A 26,609-nucleotide genomic window follows, 5' to 3' on the forward strand; every position below is an offset into this window, starting at 1 on the left:
ATTGCTAGAGTTTTAGGACCAGGGTAGGAAAAAAAATAAGGAGCAGCACTAGATTGCAAAGCCAATGATTCTGCTTCTTGTGCTGGCATTGGACTGCTTTTATGGTCTTGGATAAGCATTACATCTCCCTGTGTATCACCATCTTCTCTGCGGAGAATCTGTTTTATTTCATTGTTAACTTACCTGAGTACTGGAAATATCACATTCATGGAAGAGGTCAATGCAGCAGGACTTAAATTCCTTATTCCTTACCAAACGTATTAGTTGTATTGTTTAAGAACCTTCAGAAATTTGCCTAAGATATCTTTGAGATGGTAATTTTTTAGAATTTGAGTTGCACTAAAAACCAGTGGATTCTGTGAGTTTCCTCATCTGACACAATTTGAAGGAATCTTAGAGAAAGAGGAAATTACAATGTCTCTCATGGCTGTACTAAAGCTGTTGATGTCATTTTTGTATAATACTTAACTGTTAATATTGATATTACTGTGCTGCATTCTGCAGTCAGCTCTATAATTTAGCTAGTGAAAATACTAATTACGTTATTACCGCTGTACTGTACTTCTAGATCCTGCAAAAAAGACTGGATTAGAAAATACATACAAGCAATGCTAAAGCATGATTTGGTGAGTATAATACCTTTTAAACCAAGTTATTTCGACGTGTTACCTTTCACAAGAAGTTACACTTACTTAGGTTAAAGGTTTCTAAGTTGTTCGTGTCCCCTGTCCTGCAGAGGTCCGATGGTGAGGCTGGCTGTGTGCTCAGCACGGTGCTGAGGGCCATCTAGCCTGTTGGCTGGAGTAGGAACCAGTTGTGTTCACTGTGATGCATCAGCAGGCTGGGGAGAGGAACAGTGCGGACGTATTAATGCCATCATCCTAACGGATTTCCAAGGGATTTTGATATCTTGCTTTTTCTCCATAAAAATACACTTGTTCCTGCTAATTCCTGTCTCCAAGCTGAGTTAAAGGACAGGCACCTGCTTCAGCCTGGGTTCTTCTACATTTTGTTTCTTCTAACCTAACACAAACCCAACATTTTAGGGTGGGGAAAAGTATGCTAATGTCTTCCTCTAAATCAAAGCTCTTGATTATTTTGGTGTCAAGATAGGTGATAGGACTCCTCATGACCTTGTGACAAGATCCGTGGCCTTTGCTCCCCGAGGAAAGTTTTGTCTTTGTTGCTACAGCCTAATGGTGTGTTTTACCACTGTTGTCCTATAATTAGGTCTGATGTCCACTGTGCACGTTCACCTTTCAATATTAGGTCAGTGTTAAAGCTATTATCAATCTAAAAGGTCGGATTAGTACCAAGATTTGGCTCTTGTTACTCCCACGGTGCTATAGTTATATTACAGTCTATTGTTAAAAATTAATAATATGCAGCATAGAGGCCTGATGGAATCATGTTAATGAGAGCACTGAAGCTTCATTGACTTGCAATATCATTAGAGCTCCGAGACAGGTTTATAGCCTTGTGCAAAGTATATTTGTGTTGCTTTAGACACAATATTTATTTGGTCACACCCAGCCAAATGTTTCCTTGCTAAATTAAAATAAATGCTGGCTAGTTCAATGAGCTACAAAGATATATAGTGTAATTTCAGGTTCTCAAGTCACAGAAAATGAGCCCCAACAATGGAAATCAGTAGAGGATCAAAAATGATGGATATACTGAAGTGAATAAGAGCAAAGAGAGAAGGGAGTTTACAGAGTTGAAAGAAGTTGATTTTGTATGACTCAAGCAATGTATATAATTTGGAAGGAACAGCTCCCATTTGTAGGCTGCTCTGATGTTTATGTAACCCCTCCCCATATACACACACATGCACGTTTGCAAGCGTAGTTAATAGAAATGTGATTGTTGCAATTTCTGTTTTTGCTTTCTCAAGACTTTCCCCTGTAAAGCATCTGTAGTGGCTGGGGGAGAATTCACTGGCAGGCCCCCCGAGGGCTTGGAGCACCCCAGAGGCAGTGACATTTGACAGTGGGGGTCTTCTCAGGGTTCAAGGCATCGTCCTGTGCTCCTTGGGTACCATCACAGGCAGGGCGATGGAGCTGAAGGATACATCAGTCTGTTCTGACAGCATGTACCCATGGGGATGAGGGGAAGTGTGGATCCCTCTCTTCTATCTCCTCCTCTTTTTCCTCCTCCCTCTCCATTTCCTCCTCCTCCTCAGTGTGTCCCAGGGTGTTGCGGGAGACTTCAGCAGTGCTCTGAGGTTGAAAACTGGTATGAGTGCTAAGTGTTATTACTGTTTACTGATGTGATTAATGTGTAGCTGACCTTAATTCATTTTCTTGTGGTAATTCCCTTGGTTAAAGTGGAGAAAATGAAAATGTATTTTAAGAAGCTGTCATCGCAGAAGATACAGCTATGCCTGCCGTACCTCGTCCTGTCTGACAGCAAGGGTGTGAAACCTGCCTTTCACCCTGAGATGTGAGCTGCAGTTGGACCATCTCCCTGTATTTATACATCTTTTTATATCAGGCATGATTTACTGTGAACAAAATCTGTTCAAATTTTGCCATCGGCTCCATTTATCATGAGGTCATGAATCATTATTTTAGGTCTAACCTTTCCCCCCCAAGTGTTTTTAAAATCCCGACTTTGTGTTTATGCTGGTGCAGTCATGCAATGGGAATGTTTGGTAAACTCGCCGTTTAATTTACAATGCTCGAGCAGCTGCTTTATAACAGTTGAACTACTCTGACTTAAATGACTGTTCTTAAGAGATTAAAAACTAATTGAAAAGGTGAAAAAGTCCAGGACTGTCTTCTCTCTCTCTCTCTCTTTGCATTTCACGTGTTTATTTTTAAAAGCATCTTTGAAACTGCTTTATAAACGATTTGAATTCCTCTGCATAATTCAGATGGGAGAGGAAGGAATGCCACTTTACTGGGACTTTTCTCCGACCACCTGAGAAAAACAAGTTTTTCATCCTCTTGGACATCATCTGGAGTTATAATAAAATGGGCTCTCAGCTGGATTCCTCCTGTGTGCAAACAGGCAGAACTACATCACTGCACAACTAAAGGAAGGACACGAAGCTACAAAAGCAATCTGAAGTCTGGAGCTTGCCTGCTCCTCAGAGACCACAAGTAGTTTTCTGTAACCTTACCAAAAAGATTTGTATCTTGAAGGAGGGATGTGCTTCTCTTCCCACCCCAACCTGAGCAGTCGGAAGGACCAGAGCTGGAGATCCTTTTCTACTCACCTTCCAGTCACCTGCCTGGGCCAGTGTGAAAAGCCCTTGCAGGAGTTATTGAAGGAAGTTAAGGATCCACAAAACAAAAAAGTAACTTAGAAAAATTCAATAGCAAGATCTTATTAAAACAAAACACAAGCTAATTAAATTTCTGTTGAATTTTCACCCCGGTCTGTTGCAGATGAACGCAACGTGCTGCTCGTGTGGCTGAATCCCGGGGCGAGCGGCACGTGAAGGATCCGTGCAAGATGGCTGTGAGTTAGCTGGTGCTGCAGCCCGGCCGCACCGCCTGCATGGGGAGCTGATCCCGCAAGCCCTCAGCCAGGAAAAGCTTTTGTTGCTGCGAGGGTGTTTGGTGCCGCGAAGGGAAGGTTCCCGGGCATATGGCTATCAGATGAGGGCGGCGCGGCTCCCGCGATGTTCGGGGCTGCTGGAATAGCTGGCTGACAGAGCTGCGCAACTTCACACAGGCACGATGTAATCTGAAGCCCTTCTGCAGGGAAACTGTAGGCAGCGAGTACAATTCTGGAGCCTGATATAAATTCCTTCCTGTTCGACTGCCAGCAGGTCCACTGCTGCGCATTAGCAAACCGTTGTTCCATAATGTAATTGAAAAGTTCCTCGTTAAAGGAGCATTTTACCTTACCACTGTAGCCCCAAGCGCACAGTGGTAAGGTCTTGGCTGTCTTCTGTTGCCATTTAGTTGTAAATGCTGGTCCATTTGCTTCATTCCCTTTCTTCTGCTGAATGAAACAATGGTTCTGACACTTTCTTCTGGATTTCCTTCATCTTTCCACCCATATGTATTGGTTAATACTATTATTTTAATTAATTTGCTTTAACTCCAATTCATTGATACATGCATCTACTCCATGGCTTTATCTGTGGAAGAGATGGAATTAACTCCTTTAGCTCCTTCTTGATGCTTTTCTAGACCTCAGGAAAAAGAAAAAAAGGAATCTGTTCTTTTCTTCAGAAAATGTTCTTGCCTGCTTCCAGGTTGTGACGCCTTTTTATAGTTCGCCTTGTGTTTTTGTTTATGTGGCTAATTGCTCGTCAGATTTCCTTTAGCCCTCCTAAGCTACCACTCCATGTCTTGCTTGTCGTAGTTCGTGCTCCTTTTAACTGACCTGCCTTTTTCTAAGGCTAGTTGCTGGGTCTTGGCAATAGTCAGAGCCTCTCACCAGCAGCCAGTTTTTGCGCTGACAATAGGCCGATGTGTGCCTTGAAAGCAAACACGTACAACTGCATATTAATTGCTAACAGTGTTGTGACAAGCACAATAATTTTTTTTTAAATCCTTAGAAAAAAGAAAAAAAGTTGGATATATGTAAAATAAATAAATAAATAAATAAATTATTGAAAAGCCACATTCAAAAACTGAGGAGCAGGCGTGCATGAGGTGGGCCACACAATTTAATCATCTCTATGTAAAATCTTGAAGAAATTCTCTTGCAGGGAAAAACTTAAAGAGCCAAGGAAAGCATTTTGGGCCCCGTGATGCCCTGTGCATAGGAAATGTTGCACGTGGGGGCCTGCATGATTTCTGCTGGTGTGCATCCCAGTAAAGGATTCACAGAGCAAATGTAGCTGCCCTTCTCCAGCAAGGCAGGGTGTTATTTGGTGAATTTATTCATTGCTTCAGATACGCTTTTATCAGACCTCAGCAAGATGTCATCAGGATCCCTCTGCGTGTGTTTTTATGACTGCTTTGCTTTAAAGCTGTGTGGAGCCAGCTACTGCCTTCGCCTTTCTCCCTCCTCCCCTTCTCTCCCCTCCACCTTTCCATTGCTTCCCCCCGCTACCTTTGGTGCAGGCTGTGAGGTCCGTCTGTCGGTGGGGATTTACTTTCCCAGCTTTTCTCTAGCCTTGTGTCTGTAAATGGCAGGCAGCATCGCTCCTAATTACATGTTGCCCCCAGATGCTCCACGGGCGATGCTGATGGATGGCTGTGTGGGTGGTGCTGGAGGCGAGGGGGAAGGGGCCCGGGACGCAGCTCCTGCAGTGGTAGCAGAGCTCTTTGGGCTGGCCTCATCCGTCCTCCCTCAGGATTTTACCCATTTACCCTTTCCCCATCATTGTAGAAATGACACAGCATGCAGGGCTGAGGAGCTGCCATGGACTTTAGGAGCTGCTAAACCCCTTCCATCGCTTGGCTTTGGTTCACCCCTAGTCCTGGCTTCTGACGGTCTGCTGGCTGCATGGGCCCTGCTTCATTTCATCAAGGATATTTCTGACAGCGACCTTCGGTGTGACTGGAGGAGGGATGGAAAGCTGGGTGATGCCGCACCTGGAAAGGAAGCTCGCCGCACACCACAGAAATCCCAGGGAAGGCGAGGAGGTGGGAGCGGGGATGTCCAAGCCCTCGTTTTGCACACAGCTTGACTCCTCAGGGGCTGCTGATGGAGGAGGAGGAGGAAGTGAGAGTGTGCACACGTGTGAAAGCGCATCTGCAAAGGCTGTTTCCTCCTCTCTGACTGCCCTGCGGTCCCCAAAGGGTGCTATTTCTTCATGTGCCCGGGTAAGATACTGGCAAGATGTGGATGGAGGCAGGCAGCACTGGCCTTGGGAACTGAAGCAGATGGGCTGCATGGGGTTTTACACCTCGAGCTTAGTGCCAGCCCAGGAATTCACCCCCCAGAGTGTGCACTGAAACTAGAAGGCGTCTTGGGACGGCGTGCGGAAGTTCATTTAAGAACCGAGGGCATGAAGTGCAGTGTCAGACTGATGGTCTGACCTACTGCTTCAGCGAGGATGGATGTCAGGCTTCCTGGGCTCCCAGCACCCTTTCTGCAGACCTGTCGGTGGCTGGGGGGTGCAAGGGCAGCTTGGCAGCCCTCTGGCAGCCCCCTGCTTGTGGTGGTGCCGGGCGGCCTTCCTCACCCCAGGCACTGGGGCTGAGGGGTGAGGATGAGCAATAGCCAGGGAGCGAGTGGGGCTTCACTCAGGAGCGGACACCACCACCAGGAGAAATGCTGGTAGCTCATTGTTTCGCTTCAAACCACCCTTGCTCAGTTTCTAAGTGAGTACCGAGGTGGAATTTGTTCTCCCCTGCCCTTCTCTCCACGGGGACGCGGCATTTTGCGCGGCTCCTCATCCCACAGCCTGCCAAGTGCAGAGGGTTCGTACACAGATAAGGAGATAACATCGTTGCTGTCGTAGTTCTTGTGTGCCGTAGCTCTTTGTACATCACGGGTAATCGATGGGGATATTTCCTGCAGCGTGAGATGTCTGCATCGACAGCAGGATGGGGTAAAGAGGGAGAGGGAGACTGCAACCCTATGCCGAAATCATACAGATTAATGGGAGAAATGAGCACAAAAGTGAAGAACGTAGCTAAACACAGGCCCTTTGGGCTAAAGAAATGTAGCAATGAGAAGTTTTTAGCCCAGCTATTAAGCATGGATATTTATAACATGCCATCCGATGAGTGATGGATGCTGCCAAGGCCACTTGAGGACCCAGCGGGGCAAGGAGGCTGCGAGGCAGCCGAGCCTCCCCCTGTGCCCACAGCATGGTTCTGCAGGTGATGTTCTCTGCCTACTGCCAAGATGGTCAGAAAGGAATCCACAAAGACAAAATAATAACAGTGAACAATAACTAAAAATACAGGAGGCAGCAGCAAAAGATTTCATTTTTTTCTCGGGCTGGACGTGGCCGCGGAGGCAGCTTTGTTCCGGGAAGAGAAAGTCCCGCAGCACGGCAGGCGCGCCCGGCTTGGGCAGCCTGTCCTATCTGTCATCGTTACGAGCACGGACAGATGATGATGATCTCCCCATTCTGTTTCTGCTTTCTCACGGTCTCCAGAGATGCTCATCCAGCTGTTTTCACCACAAAATGTATTTGGCTAATCCATCCGTTTTTCTTCCTCGCTTCCTTGCCGTGCTTCCTACCTTTATCAAGCTGTTGCTGCCCTCTCCGCACTCCCTGCTGTTCCCAGCCCTCACCGTTCGTGTTAACATCCCAGTGCTGGAAGGTGTCTTGCTGTCCTCCTCCTGCCCTGATGTTCAGGGCACGAGGTGGGTGCGAGGCGAGGGAGGAACAGGGGCTCTGCTTTTTGGTGGGACCCTTCTCATGAATACGGGCTCTCCTCACCTGGCTCCATCCTTGCACCCACATTTATTTTTCAGGGGTGCAGCTAAAACCGGGCAGCCAGTTCACCTGGCGCCGTCAGCTTGCGGAGACCAGCAGGTTTCACAGGGCTGCAGCAGTCACTGCAGTGCCTTGAAAGGATGGCAGTCACCTGGGGAGCCCTGCCGGGGGCAGGCAGCCCTCCTGGCTGGGCTGTCCCTACCTGCTCACCTGCAGAACAAACGCCCGGCAGCGCGGTGAAAGCAGGGGCGTGATGGATGCGCTCCAGGTGTGACCTCTCACCCGTTACAGTAGCCGAAAACCTTTGTGGGGAAGGCGCGTGATAGAAGATTGCGGGACAATAAAATAAAAGATCAATCAGGTGAGGGGTTCTGTTGTTAGGAACGTGTTAACTGTTTGTAAAGCACACAGGCTGGGCCACACCTAGAGGGGCTCGTGATAAAGCCACTGGTGGCTCAAGTGGCTTGGTCCAAAGGGCAGCCCGGCCTGGAGGCGTACGCGGCGAGTATCTGCTGCAAGTGCTAGGGCACACGCAAGGAACCAAGCACATGGCCCTTTATCAAATGCCGAGGGGAAACGTGGCCCTGCAGCTATGTAACACTGTTGTTTTTCCGGAGGAATGGGACTAAGACGCCCCTGTGCCGTGCCTGACCCCGTGCCATGCGTGTCCGGCCAAAATGGAAGGGGAAGGGCGTGATTTGGTGTCTGCTCTCGGCCTTGCTATTTGTAGTGCCATTAAGAAGAAGGATTTTAGAGAATGTAACAAAGCCCATGAGCCTTAGAATAAAAATAATCACGGATGACAGCATCTCTGCTGTTTCTTTGATACCATAACTCTGATAACCGCTGTGCATCCCTTGCGTTGCCTGGATCCAGAAGCAGTCGTCATGCTGGCATTACGAAACCCCTACCTGCTCCAAACCCTCAAAGCCTCGCAGGGTTTCTGTAGCCAAAATAAATAATGCTCAGGAATGAGAGCTTCTTAATCCAGCCCCATCGCTGACAAAAGACGACGTCTCTAGTCAAATTTCTGTGCCACGTGCAAGAGGTGTTGGATCACGATTTTGGAGTCGGTTGTGTCTCTGCTTTGCGCTGCCACCTTCCGCAGCGGTGGTAGTCTGTAAAATACGGATTTATCCATGGCAGAGAAAAGGTGGAGGAAGGGTTGTATTGCCATTCCTTTTCTCTGAGTGCCGCCTTCTAAGAGCCGCATGCGTTCGCATCTCCTCTCCCCGCGGTACAGCTGCTATAATGTGCCTTGCGCCTTTAAATGTGCGAAGCACCATGTCTGTCTTGCAGGACCGTCAGCTCCAAGATGGGGGAGAGACAGGCTTTGTTTTCTCTCTTATGGAGATTTCGCATTTGTTCCTCCTTCACCACCACGTTGGCTTGCGGAGCGGGTTGGTAAACAATCCCATCCCGTTTGCCGGCGTCTTTATATTTTCTGCACGCAGGAAGCAAGATGCACATTTTCCCCCTGCACGGGAAAAGGAGAGGGAAGGCAGATGTACAAAGCTCCGTCAGGGAAGCAGTGTCTCCTGCTGCAGAGCCTCCTTGCAGCAGACAGGCAGCCCCAGCTCTCCCCCTTGAAACTGCAAAGCGCAGAAAATAAACAAGCAGCTGCATATTCTCGAGCGCCTGCTGACTATTTCTGTCCTCACCTCTACTGTCATTTCATTTTCAGGTTGTTTCATTATTTATTTATTTTTTTTTGCCCAGCTCACCACTATTCTAGAGTGCAAGACAACAGCAGTGGAGGTTGTCCTTCACCTGGTTGAATTAAGCAAAGGTCTGGCTCTGAACCCCACCACGGGTGGGCACAAGAGCCCGATGCCATCAGCGGGGAGGGGACTGGGTGCCTGGGGGCTCCCTGGGGAGCCAACTTTGGGGGACTGAGCCCGGATCCCCTCAGAGGAAGGCAGGTTTCCACGCAGTGTGGTGCCTTGGTGCTGAGAGGAGGTGTTTTGTATGGGCCAAGGTAAGGGAAAAGCAAAACGAGTGGAGCCACATTAGCACTAGAGCTTGTCTGCACACTCAGAGGTTCACCCGTGCTGTCAGCCCCAAGGAGTTCATGGGGCTGTCTGACAATTTGCGGGGAGGCCTCCAGGCTTTCCGTGGTCAGAGCTCTGTCCTTTTTCCCCCAGTGCATGTGACCTCCTTGCAGTGGGGTTCTTGCACCTTCATTGATCCAAAGGAGATGGTCTGGTATGAGCGAGTGGGACAAAACCATCCCCAGTGATACTGTTCTTAAGCAAATCTGCTGCTGTGATAGTTCTTACACCTCTTCTTCCTGCCATAACCCTACCAAGAAAACTGCCTTGCCCTGTACCAGGTAGGAGGCTACAGTCTGACTTCTTGCTGCCATTCCCCAAAGCATACGTGTGTATACATAATGCATACATGTACAGTATATATGCAATTACATAGCCCCTTTTTTACTGTTTTATTTTAAAGATACCTTGAAATAATAATTAGGAAGCTGTTGTTGTACTTTCCTTCCAAAGCAGGTTCCACATGGATTAAAGAACCTGAACACGTGATTTGCTTTTTAGCACTTAGAGCACCAAAACGGCTATAAATAAATTCAAATGTAATTTTCTCGAGAAAATAATTCCTCTGTTATACAGGCCCTATCTGCTATAATCTTCAGAGCCTGTTTTACCTGTGTAATTTGAAATTATTCAGAAAAAAACTACTTTTTTTTTTTTTTTTTGGATGCAAATCTGTTTTATTCTGCTAAATCTCAGCCTCCAAGATGGCTTTTTCTACTATTATTAATTCCCACAAGTAATTGGAAAAGGCTTATATCTTCAGGACGCCACTTCAACCTTCCAAGAACCTATCTGCACACACACACCCCGTGCTCCTTTAACTACTCAGCCCCGTTTAACGCAGCGCACTTGCTAGCTAGAGGTGCATGTATGCTAGTAAGCTGCTCCTATACTGCTGCATCTCCTGCTTGAAATGGAGATGGCATCATGCATACTAACGCATCAAACACTGGTATGAGTAGAACTGCATGTGCAGTAAACGTTTTACCAGTATAACCACCTCGGTAAAATAAAATTATACCCCTGCCTAATTATAATGAAATAAAAACAGGCTGTAGACCAAGACACAGTGGTTAATTCATTATTACAGTATGTTTCCAGCTGCAACAGAATATAAATATCACCTTTTCCCATGTGGGTTATTTTAATTTTTTTCCATAATGTCAAGGATTTATTATTTCTAAATGCAATCACGACATCAGCTACAATGGGGACATTTTTATCTTTGCCCTGTGTGCCGTATAGACAAACCTCTGCAAGGCAAACAGCGAGCCTGCAGAAAGGAGCTTATCTCCGAGGTTAAACAAGGTGTGGCCACACCAACGTGGGTCTCCCACACCATGGGAAAGTCGTTTCTCCAGCCCCTAATAGTGGTCCTCAGCCTGCAACGTGAAGAAAGTTTTATAGCTCTATATTTACACGTTTTTAGCACCATCGTATACTTTGTTTTCAAAAGAGACGTTATATTTAGAAGTTGCTCAAAATGTGGAGCATGTGTTAAATTTCTTGTGCGTAATCTGTCAAGACTAATTAGATTCGAGACCAGTGCCTTTTTTCCCCCCATCTGTTTGGAAAAGTGCAGTTGTAGAGACATCAGTCATGTAACACTTTCCGTGGAACAGCTTTACTGACAGTTGGGAGTTGTCAGTAACCATGTGCATTTCAAGCTCTCAGTCTGGCTACGAGGAGAAAAAACCCTCTGACACATAATTTCCAGGGAGCAGCAGAATTTAAGGCCGGAAGGACCCGGCGCAATCGTCTGAGTGACCTCCTGCCTCGCCACGCACGGAGGAACTCATGTTTCAAGCCTAATAGCTGCAGAAAACACCCGCGTTTAGGCCAAACACACACCCCACTTAACAGCGTTCGCTCACCAGTCACCAGTAATTTATTTCACTAGTTAGCCACCATCCTTCAGCTCGCGTTGTGTACATAACTGTGCCTTGCTTCCTGTTTAAACTGATGGAGCTTCAGCTCCCTTAAGCTCTGCGAAAGCTTAGAGAGGTGCTGGATCTCTGTTCCTCATCCAAACACGGGGAGACCAAGGCCTGCGGTGGGTAGGAAGATGCTGGAAGACACAAATTGTTGGAAGGAGCAAAATAGACCCGTGGAGGGAAAACCACGAGCATGGGGCTGGTGCCTGCGGCCCTGCTTTGAGGTTGTTCCTCCAGCATCGGGGCAGGGCCAGGAGCACGGCTGGCAGGGCTCGGCAGGTCCCCGTGCTGCCTGCTGTGGGATGTGGAGAAAGGGGCACGCAGGTGCCTCTGAAAGCTCTTGGGTTTTCAACGGAGAAGCAGCAAACTTGGGTCTTGTCCCTGAGCTGCTGAGAAATTTGGAGTTGTCTCTCTTGGAAACAGTGAAGGAACGGCCATTGTGTTCACCCTAGGGAAGCTAACATGCTGAAGGGTTTCACAATAAAATGTTTTCTATCCTCCATGACTCTTTTTTTTTTTTTTTTTTCCCTCTTCATTTATATCCTGGGCCAAAGGAGGTCAAAGTCAGAAGTGATGTAGCTACCACACCCTACTTGGCCTTTCCTTTCATCCCCTCTGGTGTGCACCAATCTTTATATTTTACCTCCTTTTGTGATGACGACGTGTTCTGCAAATTCAGATTAATTTACTGTGCTCTCCAAATCTTTCCTGAGCAACCAGCTCTGAGTGGCCCTGCTTGAGCATGGGGTGGACCAGATGAACCCAGAGGTGCCTTCCAACCCCAACCGTTCTGTGACTCTCTGATACCCTAACATCTATGGATCAGGACAACATCTCTTCTGCTGAAAATCTTTAACACTTTTAAATGTCTGAGCTTGCTCTTGGCTGCCTTGGAAAGGTTATGGTTTTGCTATGCCCCTGCAAATGTTGATGTTGACTCTTTGGGTGTATAGCCTTTCCTTCTGGTTATTTACTCTTCCCCTGACCTCTGAGATTTTTAAAAATGTTGCTCAGGAATTGCTGTATAGTTTCTGTATAGTTTCTTCCAGTACAGGGCAAAAATATGAACTAGCACATTTACAGTTACCTTTTTCCTGCAAATTGGAAACAAATCTGCTTAATCGTATTTATATTTTGTTGTAATTTCATACAGTTCTTATTTCAATTAGTTAACCACTGAATTAAAGGCCCTCTGGAATTCATCCAGTCCAACACTCTGCTTGCAGGGGGCTATCACCAACAGCAGGTGAGGCCAGCCACGATCCAGCTAAATCCTGGAACATCTCCAGGAGCAGAAGTTCCACGGCCTCTCTGGGTGACCTCTTACACTCTCTTCCAGGTGAACATTTCTTCTCAAGCCCAGCCATCAATTTGTGGCCACCACCCCCTCTTACAGCCTCATGCACTGTGAGGATGAGTGGCTCATCTCATGCACTAAGAAGATGAATGACTCCTGTCTGCACAGCCACCCTTCAAAATGCTGTGGGCAGCTGTTCAGCAGCTATTGGCCTTCCCTTGATCAGGCAAAACAAGCACAGCTCCCTCAGTCTCCCTCAGTCCATGCCTCTGACCATCCCAGTAACCTTCCACAGGACCCTTTACAGTTTCTCCACACCCCTTTTTGAACAGCAAGACCCCCAAAATGGGTGTGAAACTGAATAGATCTGACCACTGCCCTCATGTAGCCCAGTTTGTGGTTTGCCCTGCTGGGGTGAGGACATGCTGGTGATTCATGCTCAGCCTCATGCTCTGTGTAACCTCATCTCCTTTTCACCAGGATGACTCTTCAGTGAGGTGCTTCCCAACCTGTCACCGATGCACGGGGTCATTCTGCCTGATGTGCACAATTTGCACTTGTTGAACCTCATGAGGTGTCCATTGGCCCAGATCTCAAGTTTATTAAGGAGCCTCTGCTCTGAAGCTTTGTCCTGTCGGTCCAAATAGTTTAGTGGCATCAATGTATTTGACTGTGCCACCACTGAAGTTGTTGATGAAGATATTGAACGATGCAGATATCAGTACTGACCCCTTGGGTGATCCTCTGGACACTGGTGACCACCAGACACGGGGCCACCACCCTTTGAACCTGGTGTTTCTGCCAGTTTCCAGCCCTTCGTACAGTCTGTCCTCACAGCCCACACACTGAGCTTCCAAATGACGGTGTTGTGGCGAGATGATGTCAAAACCCTACCAAAGTCGGGGTAGATGACACGCAGAACTTTCATCTTCTTCACACATTCAGTCATTTCCTCTTAGAAAGCACATGGGTTGGTTGAGTTCAGTTTGCCTTCAGTAAATCCACACTGACTGTTCCCAAGTCCTCCTTGTCCTCTCTGGCCTTGGAAGTGGGTCCCAAGAGGGATATGCTCCATCATCTTCTAGTGACTGAGATGATGCTGATCAGCAAATAGTTCCGCAGTTTCCTTTCCTGTGTTTCTAAAGGCAGATGAAGTTTTAGACCTTTTCAGCTATCGGGGACTTCCCCAGTCACCACAGTTGTTACAGACAGCAGACAGCAGTCTCACAAGCACCCTGACCAGCTCTTGCAGGAAATGAAATGTGTCCATCTCTGGTATGCTCCCTTTCTGCATTTTGCATCATTGAGAAGATGCTCATGTAGGCAGCGAGGTCTTCTGCCACAATTCCATCTTTGCACATAACCATTTTTTTCTTCTTTTTTTCTGGGCTCTCAGTATATTTTCTTTAAAAGTCATTCAAATCGTTTGGACACATTTCCACTTCATGGTTGCATCCCAGGAGACTGTATTTAGCGAGTCCCTGAGAAAACTGCAATTTGTTCTCCTGAAGTCCAGAGCCTACAGCTTTGTTGCTTATTGCCCAGCCTTTTTCTACATTCCGGATTCAGTTCTGGTCTCCTAGGAGAGATCCTGACACAGTGACCACATTTGCCACCAGCAAGTCACCAGCACATAACCCCTGGCTCTCCCCTTCTGCTTTCACGGTAAGAAATGATCACCAGCCCAGTGTAAGAGGCCCCTGGATTGCCTGCTCCATGTTGTGTTCCCTTCCAGCACATGCCTGGATGGATGAAACCCTCTGTTAGGATCAGGAGATTTCTTTTCTGCCCATCGTCTCTAGAAATCCCTGTGCAGGATCCTCCTGGGTGGGTGCTCTGTGAGCGGCAGCCCCCTCTCCACTGGGACTGCCCCTCTGCTCCTCGCCCAGGGACTCCCCTGCTCTCAGCTTTCTTGCTGGAGCTGTGTGCTGTTGGGAGGCTCCTTAACAGCGAGCACAATTCATACCATTCACGTTTGATTCACGGTGACTCACATCACCTCGACTCATTCTGAATCTCTTGATTCATGTCATTCTCGTTTCCTAATCAAGGTGCCACCAATCCCCAATCTTACAGTCAAATGCAGCTGAATCTCAGAAATCTAATTCCTCTCCTTATTATCTGGGCTCGGTGTAGAACTGTAATGATAATAATAATGACGTATATTTCTTTGTCCTCAAGGTCTTTCAACCTGACCTGCACAAAATCTAGCGTTCTCTGATGTACACACCGTGACATACTGACCACAGATAGCTGCATTTGCACCCTAGCACGTGGCAGCTGTGAAGGTGGGGGCTATCAGAGGGGAATGTGAGCAACACTTTGCACTGATGAAAGTACAACACCAACGTTAACACCGGGCTGAACAGGCAGAATTTTATTCCTTTATTGGTTAATCCCCCAAAGCCCCAGACAATCATGCAAAGAATAGACTCTTTTGAATGAAAGTCACATATTAACTTTATATTTTGCTTGCCCTCCAGTTCAGTGCGTTTTTTCCTCCCTCTCCTGCTCATTCATCTGACCAGGACTGTCTGTAAGAGAAGAACAGAAGCGAAGCTCGCAGGTCTTTGTTTTGAAGCAAAAATCCCGATGCAGAAGTTGGGCTGCTCCTGCTGCCAGCAGGTAGGGCAGCCCAGCTCTACGGTGACGCATGGCCCTGTGCCACATGGCAAATAACGCTGGTATTAATCTCCCCTTGCTTTGTTCTGCCCCCCTCCTCCCGGTGTCTGATTTCATGGGGCGGCATAGCCAAAGGTCAGATAAACTACATGATGGCCAGAGCTGCTACTGAAGGAAGAAATCGGAAATGCCCCTCCCAGCATTTTCAGCAACAGGGATGGAGAGCAAATAAAATTTCTTTTGCTATCAACCTGCCTGATTTGTCATCTCTTGTTGCTGTTTCAGTACGGAAAGCTGTGGTACAGCCAAGGGGAAGTGGCCAAGACCAGCTCTGTTAGAAATGTTTCTGGGTCTGCCTGGCTCAGTACGGTTTTTCCTCAAAATGTTCTTTCTTTGGGTGTTTGATCATTTGCAACAAATGACAGTCCCAAGCTAAAAAAGATGCTGAGCTTTGCCTATGAGCTGCTGTGACCGACTGATTCATTAACTACCCGCTTTTCCCCAGGTTTGATTCAACGTGCTGTTCACAAAAAAGATAACTAGCCACAAATTAGTCAAGCTGAAGTTTGATGCGCTTTGCTACAGGGCAAAATTTTTTTTTGTTGTTACCAGTTTCAGATGACTGATTGCTCCTGTGAAACTCGCAAGTGCTTCTTGCATGTTGTTTCTTTTCCTCCATGACTACCAAAAGGGCTTTTATTCAAATGAGGCAGAGCCTGCAAGCACGGGGCACTCTGTGAGCAGCTAGCAGGGAGGGCTCAGATGGGTGTGCTTTGGTTGCACGTTTTTCCTCGCTTTCCTTTGAACCAAGCTGCCCGGTGGTTTCCGACGACGGCTGGCTCTCTGCTACAGGCGCTGGGTAGTGCTGACACATACAGGACTTAGCTGGAAAGAGAGAGAGGAGCAGAAGACAGAAATCACTTCCTGTGCACGCAGGCTTGTCTTTTTCTGTCTAATGTCAGGAACCCGTCAGAGCTCCTTCCCAGAGAAACTCCCTGGGTCGTGTCTGAGCGACTTCAGGGGTGAGACAAGTCGCCTGCGGTTAGGGAGATGCAGAGAGCAGTGGGTTCATTCTTCAAAAGCTTCACAAAGTCATGGGCAGGCGTTTCAGCTCCAGCCTTGCCTTGTGACCTTCAAGACCACACGTAAGCAAGCCTGCAGCATGCAGGGCTTTTTCTTGCAGCCGGGCTCTTGCTGTGCACATGGGCATTAGGCTGCTGTCGGCCGGAGCAGGCAGCATTTCATTCCCAGCTTGCACAGGTGTGAAAGCCCTGCTCTCTTTGGTTAGCTTACCCAGGGGGTGTTACTTTGTGGAGAGGGGTTATTACCGCTCCGCTTTTGTTCTTTGCCATTGGTTCTGCCTTATTTTTATGTGGATTAACTGTTAATAATAATGGGGAGCGTTAAGCTTTAGCAAACAGCTGAGCTCTGCACAAATCCAAGGAAAATGCAGCCGAGGCCACGCAGGAGCCCCAGCGAGCCAAGCCCCCAGCCGGATCCATCACAAGAGGTGCAAAGAGCAGGCAAGCACATGCCAGCTCCTCGTGGACCTGGGCATCCCCCAGTGCTGCCATGTGGACTTCTTCCACTCTCCCTGCCCCTCACCATCACCCAGGGATCCTGCCCGGTGTGGATGGAGGGGGAGAAGCACGAGGAGAGCTGGCCTTGCCTCTGGATGTGGCCGTGGAGGGAGGCACCGGCATGGGAATGCGGATGGACAGGCAGAGGTGATTAATGGTGATATGTGTTATTTTAATCGAGTCATGTTTGGCTTCTCGCTTTTGTCAGCACTCTATTTTTTGCTGTTGTGGTGGTGTGAATTTGGAATTAATGTAAAGTATAACAAGAGTCCCTCAGCTGGCAAACATGGCTGAGACTGAAAATTAAAATGCTATGTAAATCTCACAAGATTAGGGCATAAACTGCAGCAGGCAGTGGAATGGCTGAAGCCTGAAGATGCTGGAAAGCTTCTCTCTACATTAGTCCTGATAATACAAAATCAATTTACATTGAATACATTTTTCTCAAATAACCATTCACCCTGTGCTATTTGATGTTACTAATGAATGCAGGAATTGGATCTTAATATGTTCCATGGAAATATGCTGCGGAGGTTTTATTAGTTCTAAAAATACTTTGTGGAATCGCCGTACTTTGTCATTAAAATTGCCAGGTTCTGTGATACAGATATACTGGAATTGTAATTAAAATGCTGCGGCACTGGCGGCGGCATCATCATTCTGAATTGAAATCCTGGGTCCTTTCTGAGGGCTTTTGAACCAGCGTTTATGAGACCCTACTGCCCTCCTGCTTTATTCCCCGTGGTATTTATTACAGTGAAGGAACTGAATAGACCCCTGTGAGGGGTGGTGGTGATGGTACCCGGGGAGGTGTCGCTCGGAGTCGCACAGGGAGATGAATGCACGACAGTTGTCCATGGGGTGCCTCCTCCTTTCCTGGTGCTGATGGAAAGACAACCACAGCCAACTGCACCCCTGGGATGGGGAGGAGATGTGGGGCCGTGACCTGCAGGCGAGCAGCCGGTCTCATGTGTTGGGTGGCCACGTGCCTCGGCAGCCCAAAAATCCCCAGGGAAGAAGAATGGACATGGAGGCACATCGTGCGTGGACAGTGAGGGATCCCACTGGGCCTGGTGGCGAGGAACAACCTCCAGCACCGCAGCACGTCTGCTGCTCGCGATCCCTGTGACAACCGGGATGGCTGCTGAGATTAAAACCTTCTGGCAGGGCGACCGGGCTGCACAGGAGTTCAGTACAACGATACAGAGCCCTCTGCTTGTAGGTCACCAGCTTAAATCTGCCTTCAGTTAGGAGGCGGTGGAAGTCCCCGCTCTTTGACAGTTGCTTGGAGCTCCATCTGCAGCACTGATGGGGAAAATATCATTTCTCCTGCGCCGAAGCAAAGCTGCAAACCCTTCAGCCGGGGACGGGTTCGGTGCTCGGCAGAATATGGCCGGAAGCAGGGCCCCGCTGTGCCCCGCGGGGCCGAGCAGGGCTGGGGCTCTCTCTGGCTCACCCAAGGGTGCTCCCATCCCCACAGGGCCCCGTTGGTATGCCTTGGGACACCCTCCTTGCCTGCCCGAGCTGGCTGCCCGGCCTCACAAGCTGGGCGATCGCCTCTGCCCACGGGACCCCAGGGGCCAGAGCTGCCGAGAGAGGGCCGCATGTGGCTCGGCTTCCCGTCAGCAGTCCCTTTCTTTGACTTTCTATCCATAAAAGAGAAGGGAACTGAATGTGAGGCACCTAGAAGAGAAAAATCCCGTGGGATCTCAACGGGACTTTATTTGTGCAAAGCTCTCTACTGTCTTAATAAATATGCTGTCATGCATATAGGCAAGCACCCCAGGCTCTGGCCCAGCTGAAGGTTAAGTGCCCCAAAACAAAGACTGTCAGAGCAAAAGTGGGGAGATGACTTACAACAGCAGCGTTAATATTTTCCAAATCCTTTTCAGCCATGCTTACAGCTCCCGTTTATTCTGTCACTGATTAATTTGATCAAACATTGTGAACAAATAATTTGTATTAAAAATCATGCAAGTTCCACCCTTCGCGTAGTTCACTTTGGGCAGGTATTTATTGGATAACATAGTCTCAGACTAGTGAATGTTGACATTTAATTAATACGGAAGCTTAGCACTGTGAATATGAAGAATAGAAAAAGGCCCAAGAAAATCCTGTGATAATGAAAGGAGATGACAACCAGGTTCTGCTAGTCAGACATTTCTGTTGACATTGAAGGGTCAAATGTAGATATCTGGTGGAGGGCTGCAAATAACACACTGCAGGTCAGGGTTTGCATGTACAAATAGTTTCGTGTGACGCCTGACTTATACCTGCTTAAGCTGTTTGCACTTACACTGGCAGTGCTATGCTGGGTATTTTTGTCATGCCTATACAAGGAAGATGCTGCCGAAATAGGGGTGTGTGTGGTATAACGTGCCAAGACAGCACTGTGGCTGTGAATGCACACCACACAGCTATGGAATTGTTTTCCACAAACTATCCTGGTGAGAAAGCAAAATTAGGCGAGGAAAACTGCATCTATATTAGGGGATTAGCTATCATGACCTACATACCTATGCTGGCAGAACTCTGTAGTAGCTCATAAGCACTTGCGTGCTGTCTAAATTGTGACGGGTAACATCCGCCCACGCAAAAAGCAAACAAACTGAAAGAACTTGATTGTAATAAAAGGAAAGCATTTTATCATAGAAATCTACGGGAACGGTTTCTCTTGTCATGCATAAATCAGGAGCATGAGCTTGTCTGAATTTTCCATTCCATTAACTCCGTAGTTCTTGAGTTTAGATGAAAATAGTTTTGGAGAAAGGAAACAGAAAGAGCTATTCTGTGCTGCACGCTGATGGTACAGCAAGACATGCTAAATTGCCCAGCCACTTTGTTGGATGTAAACCTACCACCAAGTTCTGTTCATTCCGTGGCACACCTTAAAACAGTAATTGCGTTCAGGATACAGTTTATTGTGTGTGCAGGAAGTATATTGCTTTGTCTTTAGATTATTGGGCTTTATAGCTACATCCCTATTCTTTCGTCCATTTCAAGCTGAAATTTGACGGGAAAAAAAAAAAAAAGCAAAAAAAAAAAAAAAGCAAAAAAAAGATGTGTCTTCTTCTCTGTGTCACATTGAGATTCGACAGAGAGGTTTCCACTGAGTGGAAACAGATATTCCATTAAAAGTCCACTGCTGCTGTATAATTTAAATGCTTTTTCAACACCACAAACTACCTCAAGCCAAACAGCTGGTGTTGACTAAGAACAGTATTTCAGACTGTTACATGCTGTGATTATTACTTCCCAAACAAGAGTTTATACTTCATTTTCAGTGAAGATTAAATTAATTAGGGTGGCAATGTGATATGGGAATAAGGAGGTGAGTGAAATTAACAGTTTTCACCTACTCTGAGGTTTGTTTAATTAACTATTTCCATTTGGAAGTGTTCTTCTGGGACTGCATTTTAGCAGTCATACCTCTTTTTGAGCAAATAGACTTTTGCAGGTCCCTCACAAAAATACACAAGCTCATCAGAGAGAGTTACTTCTATTTTGACTACATGTGACATAGTAAAAGAAAAACATCACGTTGAACAGACTTGGAAACACTGTCTTTTCGTAGCATGTATTGGAAAGTGGTAGCATGCTCCTGCTAAGTGGGAAGAATGGTGATGTATGGAGAAATTGTATTCTGTTCCTTTATTATATTTGAGGGAAATTTTTTCTCATGTTGCAGGCAAATTGTCACACTACAGAGGGCTACAAATTCCTCTTTTCCTCATTAAAATGTGGTGAATATTATCCTAAACCATCAATACTGTTTGGAATGCTTCTCTCTCCACAGACTAAGGATTATTCCTCCCCCATCCATAATGGAGTTTAATGTTTAAAAGCTTAGTTCTGCATTCATAACACACCATTGATATAACAAATCTTCACTATTCTTACCGTTGTCTCAGTATTCCATAAGTCATTTAAAAACGACATAAACATGAAAATCTTCTGCTTTAGAGACCAGCTCCTAAGAACGTGATTCTGCAAAAATGCTGGTTGCCCTCACATGCCCTTAATGACCACTTATTGGCAGTAACATAACTTAAGGGCTGAATTGATGCTTAACCAGGCTTTTGACTTCACAATAGTATTTGTAAAAAAATCTAATTATCATGATACAGTAGAAATTAGAAAGCAATTTGTAAATCTTTTGGTCAATGTGGTTAATACAGTAACACTAGAGCAGCCAAAACATACATGTAGCTTTACTGAGGGGAGTAGTCTGCATCTAAGAGAACTATCTAAAAATAATTGCAGATTCAGAGGTAAAAAAGCATCGATCTGACCAGATTTTCATTATTCCACCAATTCTGTAAGTATAGTTTGTATTCTACCAATTATAGAAATTAAATTAATCTGTTTTCCTGTTTGAATGATAACTGTGAATAAAGATCTGGATATGTATTTCTCATTTAAAATACTAAAAATTGCATAGAATGAGTAAATCTTAGTTTATAGTTTCTTCTCAAGAACTTTCTGATGAGCATTGAGACATATGAGCTGTTTGGATTGGACCCCAAGGAATGTTTCTTTTCCCTGAAACAGCCTGGAACTGGAGTTACCACCATTCATGGCAGTAAAATTGAGACTAATTTTTTTCTGAATATTTTTCTATTTTTGGTTAAAAATGACTGTATTAGTGACAGTCTCACGGAAATTGAACAACCTCTGAAGTACATTTGAAAACAGTGGATACAAAAAGCGTGCAAATAGAGTGAAAACAAATTAATGAGAGAGCAGAAGTTTTTCTGTAGCATCATTTTAACGCAGCAGCCTTCTGAATTCCCAGTGCTCTGCTTTAATACTCACCATCTCAAAAAAAAAGAGCAATTCAGAGGGTGCATGTGCTATTTCAAACAAGTCAGAAAATCTTTAACTGTGCGTTACTTAAATATGTACAGTGCCTTAAAAAATCATCACTTCGCATTCACTGACCAGGGTTATTATTTTTGCTCATCTGCCAAACTGCGCTCATTCTATGCAAGAGCCAGCCATTAGCATTGCTCGGCAGCAGAAGACTGGTGTTTAAAATCAAGCTTTTTGACAGGATTCTTTTAAAAATTAGTTTCCTTTTGTGATTTGGATACAAGCTGAGCCACCTATATTTCATAGAGACAGAGAGGACAGAAGCATTTTGTTTCTGTGCAGCATGGAGTACCTGTTTTGAGTTAGCTCTGGCTCGTCTGACTCCCCTGAATGATTCTATTGATTTCAAGGGGTCTCCTCGCATGAGAAAAGTGAGCAGCAGAGACTGGATGCTAGTTTTATTGTTTCATCCAACGCAGATTCATTTTCTGGGATCAGTTATTCTGCTTGATGAATGGGAAGTGCAACTAAAAAATTGAGCCTAGAAACCTAATGTTAGCGGAGACCCTATGAAAGTCTGATTGTGAAATATGATCCAGAAGGCATTTACTAACAGACAAAATTTGAGAATCATTTCTCACACAGGCAAGACTGTTAAAGTCAGTAATACTTTGCTTTTCCATTACAGCCAACAGGAATCCTGCTGCACAAAGGCTGAGCAAAGCAAAGACGGAAAGATCTGGTGCTTGGAGCAGCAACACTTTCATTTACCGAAACCTCATGCGTGCAGAAGGTGGAATTAATTTAATTGCAAATAAATGTCAAGAAATAAATTAACGGAACAGTGCTAAATTTTGCAACGACGATATGTTATGGGTAAGATATTCTTTTGTGTCAGTCATCTTAAAGAGAGTGAGACAAAGGAAACAGGGTAGGGGGAAAAAGGCTGTACTGAAAGCACATAGAGAAATCAAACACAGGAAAACTGTTGGGGACTTAATCGTGCTAGAGGTAAATTGGCCACTATTCTTTCTATCAGAAAGAGACGAGAGTATTTGATTAAGTTAAACAGGAGCCATTTCTTTGTTCCTGAGAACAGAGAAAGAAGCATTACAACCAGACAACTGAGACAGGGAATCCAGGAAAAAAATCTATTAAAGAGATAACAAAAGAGAAAAACACTTATACTAATTCTGTCAAAATTCATAAAGCATCCTGAGAGGTTTATAAACGTGGCATTCACCATGGGCACACAGAGAATAGACTACAGCGGAATATTTGAGGTAGGTCCAAAGGACTGGTGATTTCTTGCCATTTTTAAAAGTTGAAGGCCCAGTAATGCCTAAGAAATAAGCTGCGCAACTAAATCTTCTGAAGACCAATAAAAAAGCACAGCTGTGTGGATCTGAAATTAAATGTTATAAAGACAAAAGAACTCCACCTCCATAATATTTCAAATTATTTCATGGGGTACTGTAGAAAGGCAGGCCAGCAGATCTGCTGAATGTTTTATCTATTTCACCTGGCACAGGCAGCTCGCACATTCTAACGAAGGGGCCAGCACCAGCAGCATTATAAACAAGAGCGCAAAAAGCTGTAATTTCTTGAAATCAGTCACGTCACATCAGTAGCCTTTTACCTCCACAACAATCCATAATATTTACTGATCAGATTGTAAAATAAAGCAAAACCTTTGCCTGCACCTATATTCACTTAAATCATTGTTCACCTTCAAGCAAAAAACAATTCCAGCCATCTGCTGTTATTAATTCTTTAGAATTTCATAAATGTTGAAATAGTCAGAGTTAAAAAATAAAATCTAATTCTTCTACTTCTGATAAATTCATGCAGAACGTATTTTACAGCAATCTGCATACTGAACACATTTGGTGCTTGATCTTACTGGGACTAATTTAGGATAGATAGTGTTTTAAGAGCAAAATATAGCCCACCAGCTTCCATATTTAGGTTAAATGCAAAGATTTATTATTCCTCTAGGTAAACATTGACCTTGGCTTCACCTTGGTCAATATTTACTTCTCAGGTTAATAAATCTTTATATTAACTGCAATTGAAGTCACTCTCTGCTTAAGAGATAAAGACCAAACAGGACCTCATATGAAGACAGCATTCATCAGATAAACTCTGCAGCTTGATTTATCTTCTTGCCCACTTGTCTTAAAAAATGCTAATCCACAGATAGTGAAAGATCTTTCTCTCTGCAGGGGTAGCTTTTTGTTTTTACCTGTAGTTTTGTGCACTTCACCTACATTTTAAAATAATGGCAGAGCTTTGTGTCTCTTACACTTAGGAATGGCAAGTGTTTCCAGGAACATATCCTCATCGCTACATCACTTTGTTGTCTGGTTATCTATGGGCAAAACATAGACTATTTTATCCAGTGATGAGCCCTCTCAATCACAGAGTTGGTTGCTATTCAGTTTGAATAAGGTGGCAGGTCTGACATTTTGGAATTCATAATTATTTTGGAAACAAGGTATGAGTAGGGGTGGTGAGAATGACTGCGATCAAACAGCAGTAATAAATGAACAAACTAATGGGGAGTGACCTTGAAAAACTGGAAATATTGAACTTACCAGAAGAGAAGGGACATCAAAAATGACTTAACTCAACTACCAGGAATGGGGATCTCCATTCCTGTACAGGAAATTGTCATGAGAAGCAGCTTGAGAAGTAGAGGATGAAGTTACAATTAGAGATTCCCTTGGAATTAACAGTGAAAAGGGAAACCAGAAAAGAACAGGTTTATACATCTTTTCTTTCCACAATGTCAAACACTATTGCACTGATTAAAATCTCACCATGCTGTTTTCTCCACATTTAAGATGTACTTAAAGAAAAAAACAACAAACAACATATGTTTTTTTTCCATGGGTCTGATTGAATCCAGACTAGATTGTACCTTATTTCAATTTGAGTGGGTTCTGTACAGTATGAAGTATTTCTGCTTAACTGTTGCCCAAAAATTGAGGAGTTGTAGAAAGATAATTACTCAGATTATGGAGATATTAAAAATGGCACTTTCTGAGAAACAGAATCAAAGCAGCATTAACCTTAGAAACGAAATGGCCAAGCAGTGGATTCCATTTTTTAAAAATGGATCTCACTTAAATAAACATCAACCACTTTACTCATGCAAGATTCCCTTTGAAGTCAATGGGATTAGCAATGGATAAAATTCAGCCTAAATTCTGTGTAGAAAGGCAGGTACAAAGTCAGTGAATCATTTAAATCCCCCAGATTCTCAGCATTAGACTTAGAAGCTGCAGAAGTCTCGTGTTTGTCCTTTGCACTGGGGTATTTCATTATGCACAAATGGGGGTGCAGGCTGTGTCCTCTCTGAAACACACTTTGCATCAGGAATCTCCACCTACGTCCCTCTCTTCCATCGAGGTGTGTTTTCAGGATCCCATTGTCTTTCTCCACGCAACGCTGATGAGTTTACAATGATGCCTCGATGCCTTTCTGCGGGCAGTGCAGGGAAATGTCATGCAAACTCCATTAATAAATCATTCTATTGGCATAAAGTGTTTGAATGGCACAGCCAGCTCTGCTAGCCAGACAATGTATTTTCATGGCTATGTGCGTAAGTGTGGGTGTGCAAAAACTATACAAATACATACACTCATCTTCCAAGCCCCAAATAAACTGATCTGCATATCTTTTTTCTTTTTCTCTTTTTTTCTTTTTCCTTCGCTGAAAAGAGCAGCTTATTCACCAAATGACAAGGCATACAAAAGGATACGAGCTGCATAAAGCCAGTGGTGGCTGGTATAATACACCTCTGACTTTCATTGTAAGTGACGGCGCAGTAACCATTCATAGCTGTATTCGCCCTGCACTTTCTTATTTCTAGTTCATGAAAATAAAACGCAGCGAGGAATTCAACATGGCTGCAAAAATCCGCCGAGATTTTAAGAGAATTCTCCCAAGGATAAGCGTCGATAAATAAAGCCGGTTTTCCTCGACTCATTGCCGTGTGAACCCCGGGATGCGGATTTAACTGTTTGCAGCCAACACCGCGGCGAAAGGGGAGCCCTGAGAGAGGGAAAAGCAAACAAACTCCGGCTGCCGGCTCCCAGGAGCCCCCTTTCAGCCCCGGGGGATGCCTCGGGAGCCGGAGGGGAGCCCCCGAGGGGGGCACCGAGGGGGCGACGGGGACGAGCGGGGCGCCGCCGACCCCGACCCGGGCGCCCCGGGGCCGGCAGCCGCTACCCGGGCAGCCGACGGAGGGGGACCGGACCCCGTGCCCGCAGGGGTTATGGGGTCGAGGGGGAGCCCCGACGGCCCTTGTGGGGGTTTAAGCCCCTTTCTTGCCCCCCTCGAGCCCTCTCCCCACCCCAAAGCGGCAGCCGCCCTACCGCACTGCCTGCCTGGGGAGCCGGGCGCGCGGGGCGGTCAAAGGCGCGCTTGTGTAATTAATAAAGTAAATTAAAGGGTTTTAAAAATTAATTCTACTCATTTAGCCGCCAATCTGTTAATGAGGCATGGAAACCCCCGGGGATCGATAGTCGGGAGTAAAAACGAAGTAGGTGAAGGAGGTGCCTGCTGAATGGTAAAAGGTTTATAGAGGAAGTATCCGTATCTCGGGCGATATAAATATATATAAAAGGATCCGTATAAATCTTTTCCTGCTCCGGCGGGGTCTGTTTTCCATCAGCAGCCGCGGTCTTCCTGTTTTATGGGGCTCCAAACTTTCCCCTCCCGCGGACCGCGGGGCTCGGGCCCCGCCCGGCCGCATCCTCGGGGCCGCCCCATCCATCTGAGCACCCCGCGCCCGGCGCCGTTACCTCCCCCTAATTGCGAGTGCAACCCCGAACTGAGCCTGCTGTCACTCAGGCACCTCTAAATGATTATAATTAGGGTGGTTTCTTTCTTTTTTTTTTTTTTTTTTATGTCAAGTGAATCCCGGCGCTGAGCCATGCCGGCCGGGCTGGGCTCGAAGCGAGCGACGCGACATGGCGGGGGCCGCCCCGCCGGGAGAGCAGC

At 45.9% G+C, this 26,609-nt stretch overlaps 1 long non-coding RNA gene across 1 annotated transcript; it reads left to right on the forward strand.

Moving 5' to 3' along the window:
• The first annotated feature begins 13,274 nt into the window (after positions 1–13,274).
• On the forward strand, positions 13,275–15,457 carry LOC140001758 (uncharacterized). Its single transcript, XR_011807285.1, has 2 exons — positions 13,275–14,250; positions 14,767–15,457. It is a non-coding gene; the product is annotated as an uncharacterized lncRNA (long non-coding RNA).
• Positions 15,458–26,609: the final 11,152 nt, after the last annotated feature.

Source organism: Anas platyrhynchos, chromosome 2 (assembly GCF_047663525.1).
Source record: "Anas platyrhynchos isolate ZD024472 breed Pekin duck chromosome 2, IASCAAS_PekinDuck_T2T, whole genome shotgun sequence".
NCBI lineage: Eukaryota > Metazoa > Chordata > Aves > Anseriformes > Anatidae > Anas > Anas platyrhynchos.